Raw genomic sequence first — 7,862 nt, 5'->3', positions numbered from 1 at the left:
AGTGCACGGCTGACACTATACATGACAGAGACAGACACAGCCATTGCTTTTCATGCATAGCTGTCACACATATTACCTACAACAGGATCCATTGTGGACTGTGCCACCAACTACGCTGTCAACTTCCACCAACGGCAAATGGGTAGCTAATGTCCTGACATCGAGGACAGACACCCACCATTTTAGGGTGTGAAGCTGTGTATTTTTAAATTGGTAGTCTGTCACCAGCACTCAAACTGGAGGCTAGTGCCTATAAAATGTCAGATATGGGTGACAAAAATAAATTAGGTGCAAATAATACATTTCACATGTATTATTTGTATATACTTAACAAAATAGACATGTAAAAAAATAGTTTTGACATTAATAAAATTTGATAACAATGTGTGTACATGAATGACATAATGATATTCCTAATGTTACCAAGACTTAAGAAGTGTGTTGATGTTAAAAAGAATGGTGTGACCGGTTAGGCTGATATTTTCTTTTCCATACATGCAGACCTTTGAACCCAGGAATGAGAAGGAGACGACGACTTCACGTCTTCTGACTATTTACAGAGCTTGCCACTATGGAGGAAAAGGATCTCATTAACAAGTTCAGTTTAAATAGGCAAACTATCCTGGATTTGTGTCAGCAGCTGGAGCCCAATCTCCTGCCTCACAATAGGAATACAACAGCAATAACACCAATAGTAAATCTCATGACAGTACTTCATTTTGTGGCCAATGTCTCTTTTCAATACACTGTGGCAGTGTCAGAGGGCATGTCCCAACCAACTTTCAGTGGTATGCTACAGTAAGTCCTTTCTTTAATGCTGAGACACGTCAAAAGCTACATTGAGTACAACAATAGTATTTGGCCCACCAAGAAGGGAACATTTTATGCTTTAGTTGGAGTAAAGCATGTGGTTGGAGCAATGGATGGCACACATATTACCTTGGTGCCACCACACACAAAGGAACAGTTCTACCACAATTGGAAGAACATCTATGCCATCAATGTGCAAGTTGTTCACTTACCAGATTCATTCATCTCAAGTGTGTGTGCCCACTTTCCTGGGTCAACACATGATTCCTTTGTACAATGGAACAGCACCATACCCCTGCAAATGTCACAACTTAGACCTGAGAGGACCTGGCTTCTTGGTAAGTACAATAGAACCTGAGAATCATTTGTTTGAATCCTAGTTTAGGAATGTATGATTTTAATCTATTGATCTATTGCTTCCATGTAGGAGACTCAGTTTATCCTAACAGTCCATGGTTTTTAGCACTGCTCAGGAATCCAGCAATGCCAGGGGAAGTCCACTTCAATGAGGCCCATAGAAGAACACAGAGGCCAGTGGAGTGGGCTTTTCGGCTTCTCAAGGCCAGGTTTGGATCCCTGGGCAAGACCTTTGGAGCCTTTGTCTACTCACCTGAGAGGGTATGCCAAATCACAGTTGCCTGCTGCATGCTCCACAACATCATCCTGCTAAGGAACATCCCAATAATCACAGAGGAGGGCGACTGTGAAGAGCCACTGGGTGAGGATGTTGAACTGCCCAATGAAGGTGACAGCGGTGAAGAAGGAATTGACCTACGGCAAGATGTTGCTGCCCAATCCTTCACCTGAGTGCAAGTTTACCTTTACATATTGTAACCTCCAATGCCAGAACAACTTGTGACATAGGGCACATATTAGTTTGGAATGGTAACTTGATAGAAATGGTCAGTTCAGGAAAGTCCAAGGCAAAGATGTTAGTGTATCAGAGTTTTCCTACTTTGACTACTGTGTTCATTGACATAGATTCACTTTGCTTGTGCTAAGTATATGTGACCTCCTAACTTGTTATTTGAGTCACATTTATTATGTGAACTTATTAATTATCCCTTGTTATTCTGTTTCAGGGTCCTTCACCATGTCATCTTCATTTGGGTATTTCAAAGTTGTGACACTTGCAGTGATATGTGGCTGTTAGAAAGTACAAAATGAACATGTATTGATACTGGGACAGACACCTACTTGGACAGATCTTATGCAGAGACAAGTTGTGCTGTGATTGCATGGAAATTTCATCAGATTGTATCATACCTGTTTTCTGTCTAATATTGCCATCAAGGCAATATGTGCCACTTAACTTGCTCAAAACACATGTGTATGTCAAGCCATAGCTCACTGTTCTTCCTTCACACTGGTTAAATCTTCAATTTGTGTTCAATGGAGATAGATGTTGATGTGACTCCTCTTAGTTGAAAGAAGTTTGTTTTAGCACACCTCTGAATGGTGGTTGTGACATTGCACCAGATACTGCCACAATGTCCTGTAATGTTCAAGTGGCCTCAGATTGTGTTACTGCCATGATTTAAGGCTATTGGTGTTACTGATGTAGGATTTCTGTTGTGAGGGCAGGATGTATGACTTCAACTGATGTCATTCATCAGTGATAGTTTGCCTATTTAATTTTATCCAATGCTATATAACATTTCTTCCATGATGTCAAGGTCATGGAGTGACCACCTCTAAATGGCACAGACTATATGGGTTATGCATGGATGGTAAAACTCTGCTCTGATTTCGTATAAGACTTGTTACCTACATATGTATTTAAAAATACATTGGGATTTTGATTTGTTTTGTTTGAATGAAGTGGATAACATTTTTTTTTAAAATATATTTTATTAACTTTTCACTGTTTTACATATGTAATACATTTCGTGCCATTAACTGGTTTCCATTAAATTCACATTTGTAACTTGCAGCATAAAAGTCCCAGTATGTTTGATACGCTTATGATTCTTAAATGTTCACTCGTTCCGTGTGTGTACTGGAAACCTAGTTTACTCTTGTGTCTGTTTAACATTTTTAACTAATAAACCCTATTATTTTAACGTGGTGGCGCTATTGTGAGACGGTGCCCTCCATTGCTGGGGTGATTTCTTTTTTCCTCTTATTTTTTTTATTTTATTTTTTTAATTTTATTTTCCCCCAAAGAGGTCGGGCCGGTGCCACCCCAAATCCTTCGTCTCTACCCACTCGGTCTTGGATAACTGTGCCTTGGGACGGGTCTGTTTATCCCCTATTGCGTAGTGTTATGCTCGCCTGTTTCCTTCGCTTTTCCATCCCATGTGGTCCCCGACCTTCCTCCCAATCCCTTTCACCTCTAGCGTTACCTCCAACTCGCCCTGTTGCTTCATGTCCCATATCTCTGGTTATTCTGGTCCCACCCCTATCTCCCCTCCTTCTCTTCTCCAATTGTCCCATTCTAATAATATTTCTTCCCAAGCCGGAGCCATAGGGGTTTGGCGCAGGCCCCTCGCTTCCTCGCTCTTTAGCACTTGTAGTTCGGCTCTAGCCCATTTCGTCACATCGCGCCTTCAATCACCCGTTGTTGGGCGCCTGGGGGACTTCCAGCCCAGCATGATCCGTCTCTTATAAAGAGCCAGTGCAAGGTCTAGAAAGCGCCCCCTCACCCTCCCGAGTGGGACACCAAATTTCACACCCAGTAAGCATATAGTTGGGGATAGGGTCAGCTCTACTTCCAATACTCGTGTAGGTCCGCTAGCGCTGCAACCCATTCCTGCTGGAGTTCTGGGCAGTTCCACACCATGTGATCAAAGTCTGCGCTTACGTCCTCACATCTGGGGCATGTCTTTGGGGTTCCACCGTAAATTAGTGTCAGTCGGTGCGGGGTAAGATATGTTCTATGAATATAATTGTACTGTATGTACCTCAACCGGGTGTTTCGTGAGACCGTCCGGGGGTATGCTAGAGCCCTGCCCCATTCCGTGTCCGTTAATTCCCTGCCCACCATCCTTTCCCATCTTTCTCTCTGGGGCTGCAGTGCATCCAGTGCTTCCTCATTTTGGGCCCTATAAATTTTAGCAATTAAGTGGGATTCCCCCCCAGATACCAATAGGAGATGTAACACTCTGTGTGTGGGGGGTTCTGCATTAATCGTCCCCCAGTGTTCTTTAAGTGTGTGTATTAGTTTCCGATGTTGGAGGAACTGTCCCTTTGGGACTCCTGCTTCTGTTAGTTCCGTGAAGGACCTCATCACCCCCCCTCTGAAGAGCTCCCCCACTGTCACCACACTTGCCTTCTTCCAGGGTCCCAGCCCTAAGCCCACCAGGCTCCTCTCATCAGTGTCTTCCCTCAGCACCGAAAGCGGTAGCGCCGGAGAGTATGGCTGTCCTACCCCTACTCTTCTCTCACTTCTCTTCCAGCATGCTGCTGCTACTCTCGTCATCAAACTGTCTGCTTGCTTAGTCCTTTTCATGCTTATCATATGAGCAGCAATCCTCTCTGTTCCAACCTCTCCATGTGTGGTATATCTGTCCAGTTGTCCCCTTCCGCTCAGCCATCCTGCAACCCATTGTAATTGGGAAGCTAAGTAATAGAATTCAAAGTCAGGGACTCCCAGACCCCCCAAGTGCGTTAGCCTACAGAGTGTCGAAAGTGCTGTGTGCCTGCGGCCGTCGTCCCATACGAGTTCCCTGATCAGTGTATTGAGTTCGCGGAACCACGTCGTTGGGATCAGTAGTGGTAAGTTTGCAAAGTAGTAAAGTAGGCGGGGCAGTATTATCATTTTAGTCAATGAGACCCTCGCTATTATGGTTAGCCTCAGGGAACGCCAGAATCTCACAGAGGCACTTAGGGATCGGAGAGCCCTTTCAAGATTACCGTCACGTAGGTCCCCCATCTCATGGAACACCTGTATGCCCAGGTACTTAAAGTTCCTTGGCGCCCAGCCCACATCCATCGGGCACGAGACGGGGCGGTCACAGTTCGTCAGCAAAGGGAAGACATATGTTTTGCCTCTATTGAGTCGCAGTCCCGACAGGGTCCCGAAGTGCTCCAAAGCCTCCAGAGCCCAGGGGAGTCCCGTCTCTCCGTCCTTGAGGTAGATAAGTATTTCATCTGCATAGAGGGAAACTGTATGTTCTACCTGCCCCCATTGTATCCCTTTACCCGCACCGTCTCTTCGCAGCTGGGCCGCCAGTGGCTCGATGGCCAGGGCGAATAGTAGAGGTGACAGTGGGCATCCCTGCCTGGTGCCCCTGTGTATTGGGTAGGTGTCGGACACCGTCCTGCCTGTCCTTACCCTAGCCAGGGGGGATGCATATAGTAGATCCACCCATTTTACCCAACCCTCCCCCAACCCCATTTGCCTCATCACTGCTCTCAAGTAATCCCATCTGATCGAGTCAAAAGCCTTTTCGAAATCTACGGCAAGTAACACACCCACCTCAGGTTTCACTTCCCTGGGCATATGCAGGATAGCGAATAGGCGCCTTAGATTGAGGGATGTGCTCTGGTTCAGGACAAACCCGTTCTGGTCCTCATGTATCAGCGTGGGTAAGTAGACGAGCAACCGGTTGGCTATGACTTTGCTGAGTATTTTGAAATCGTTGTTCAACATTGACAGGGGGCGAAAGTCAGCAACCGACGCCTCTTTAGACATGGTTTTGGGTAGGGGGATCACCAGTGGTTCCCTCAGCGTGGTCGGCAACTCGCCCCGGCTCAACGCCTCAGAATACATTTCTACCAGTCGGGGGGCCAATAAGGTACCGTACTTCTTGTAAAAGTCCATGGGTAGGCCGTCCGTCCCTGGGGTCTTCCCGGGTGCTAGTTGCGATATAGCATCACACACCTCCTCCGCTGTCACCGGAGCTCCCAGTCCCTCTCGCTCCTCGTTTGTCAGCATTGGCAGGGGGAGTCGTTGTAAAAATATATCAAGGGCGGGGACATTCAGTTCACCGGGTTTCCTATATAGGTGAGTATAATATTCTTTAAAGGCGCCATTTATAGCGCCCGGGTTATGTCTTCTCTCTCCGTCCATGGCTATCACCCTTGTAATAGGCTCACCCTCCCCTCTAGGCCTTGCCAGCCACGCCAGCATTTTACCTGATCTACCCTCCTCCGAGTGTATTGAGGCCAGGTATTTTTTCATATTATGGCACCGGAGTTGCTCTTCAGCCTGGGAGTGGGGATCTCCTTGCCTGGGCATACCTCTCCTTTTCCTGTTCATCTATTCCCTGTCTCCGTTCCCCTTCATGTATTTCCTTCTCTAGTCTAGTCAATTCCCGTTCAAGTGTACGTCTCACCCCGGTTGTCTGTCCCACACAATACCCCCTGGTTGTTACTTTAAGAGTCTACAACTCTATGGATCTAGAGTCAGTGGATCCTTTATTAATTTTAATATGGTCAGCTAGGTACATGCGAAGTTCGTCTCTATATGTCTGGTCCTCCAAGGCTCCAGGAGCCAGCCTCCACATCGGGATGGGGGGCCTATCCTCCTTCATTCTCCAGGTCACTAGTAGGGGGTTGTGATCAGACAGCGTACGTCCCAAATACTCAGAGAAGACCATTCCTTGCATTATTGTTGCTGTACAGACCACTCTGTCTATTCTAGTGTTTCTCGGTGGAGTCCTGAATAGTATGAATAATCCTTTTCAGCAGGGTGCTGTTCACGCCATATGTCTAGTAGTCCCCATGTGTCTAGCCATTCCCTTAGTCTTTGGGCTACTTTACATGTCATTGCTCCGGACAGTGGTGGGGTAGAGCGGTCCAGGTCTGTATCCAGTACACTGTTGAAATCCCCACCAATCAAGAGACCTCCCACCCGCTCCCGCGTGAGTTGGCCTGATAACCGTGTCAAGAAAGGGACCTGATCCTGATTAGGGGCGTATATGCAACTCAGGACAATCAGCAGTCTGTGTAATCTTCCCTCTAAAACCACAAACCTGCCCTCGAGATCGATGTTGGTGGATTCTATTTCAAAGGGGACCCCAGCACGTACCCAGATCAGTACCCCCCTGGCAAACGCCGAATATTCCGTGGCGAACACCTGTCCTCTCCATCTGCGCCTTAGCTTTTCCACTTCCCCTTTTGCCAAATGGGTCTCTTGTAGCAACGCCACTTGAATACCCCTCCTTTTTAGGTAGGACAGTATTTTATGTCTCTTGTTTGGCGTTCCCATCCCTCGCACATTCCATGTTAGTAGGTTATACTCTGCCATGACGGAGGGACAGTCGCACCATTGCTTTCCCGGCCCGCCCCAGTGGTCGGAGTCCCCTGGGTGACTAGATAACTAACCCTGACAAGCCACCTCCCACAATGCGCCACCAAACCCAACAAATATGTAACCCAACTCCCCTTCCCCAGGGCGCCTCTCAAACGGAGGGCTGCCCAAAAAATTGTGCAACCGTGCAACTCAATCAAACATTTAAGTCTAGTTCTCGCCAGTCTGTCGGAAAGGACGAGATTCTGGTTGGGGGGGCCATACCCGGAGGTGCCTCATAATCGCGTTCCTTCCTCGCCTCGGGGTTCCTTTGTGTACTCCAGTGTCAAAGTTCGTCCGCCGTCTGCGGGGTCACCCTCGGGAGCATCACCGAGCAGGCCGATCCCCCCGCGGAAGACACCACTGTGTCGTCTGATTCTCCACCTGAGCCCTCCAGAGGTGATTCTTCTCTGCTCATAGAAGCAGCTGCCTCTATAGCTGCCTTTTTCCCCATCTCCTTCTGTGACTGGGTTGGCGCCAAGCGGAGACGGACGTTTCGTCGTTTTCCCGAGCCTCGACAGGCTCCATCCCCACTCGGGCTCCCACTCACATGTCGTCCCACCTGGACCCCCCGAGCCTCCAGCCATTCCCACGCCTCCTCGGGGGTCAGGAAGAATGTAGTCTTACCGTCTATTGCCACTTTCAGTTTGGCCGGGAAGAGAAGCGAGCATTGGATTCCCTCGTCCCTTAAGGCCCTCTTAACTGCCAGGAATGAAGCTCGTTTGGTCTGGACGTCCAATGTGAAGTCCGGAAACAATGTTACCTCCCCGTTCGCCACCTTAAAGGGGCCCACCTCTCTGGCTCTTTGTAGGAGGAT

The sequence above is a fragment of the Pleurodeles waltl genome, chromosome 11, assembly GCF_031143425.1.
Source record: "Pleurodeles waltl isolate 20211129_DDA chromosome 11, aPleWal1.hap1.20221129, whole genome shotgun sequence".
Lineage (NCBI taxonomy): Eukaryota > Metazoa > Chordata > Amphibia > Caudata > Salamandridae > Pleurodeles > Pleurodeles waltl.
The sequence above is the reverse complement of the archived record's forward strand: the minus strand, read 5'-3'. Positions refer to the sequence as shown.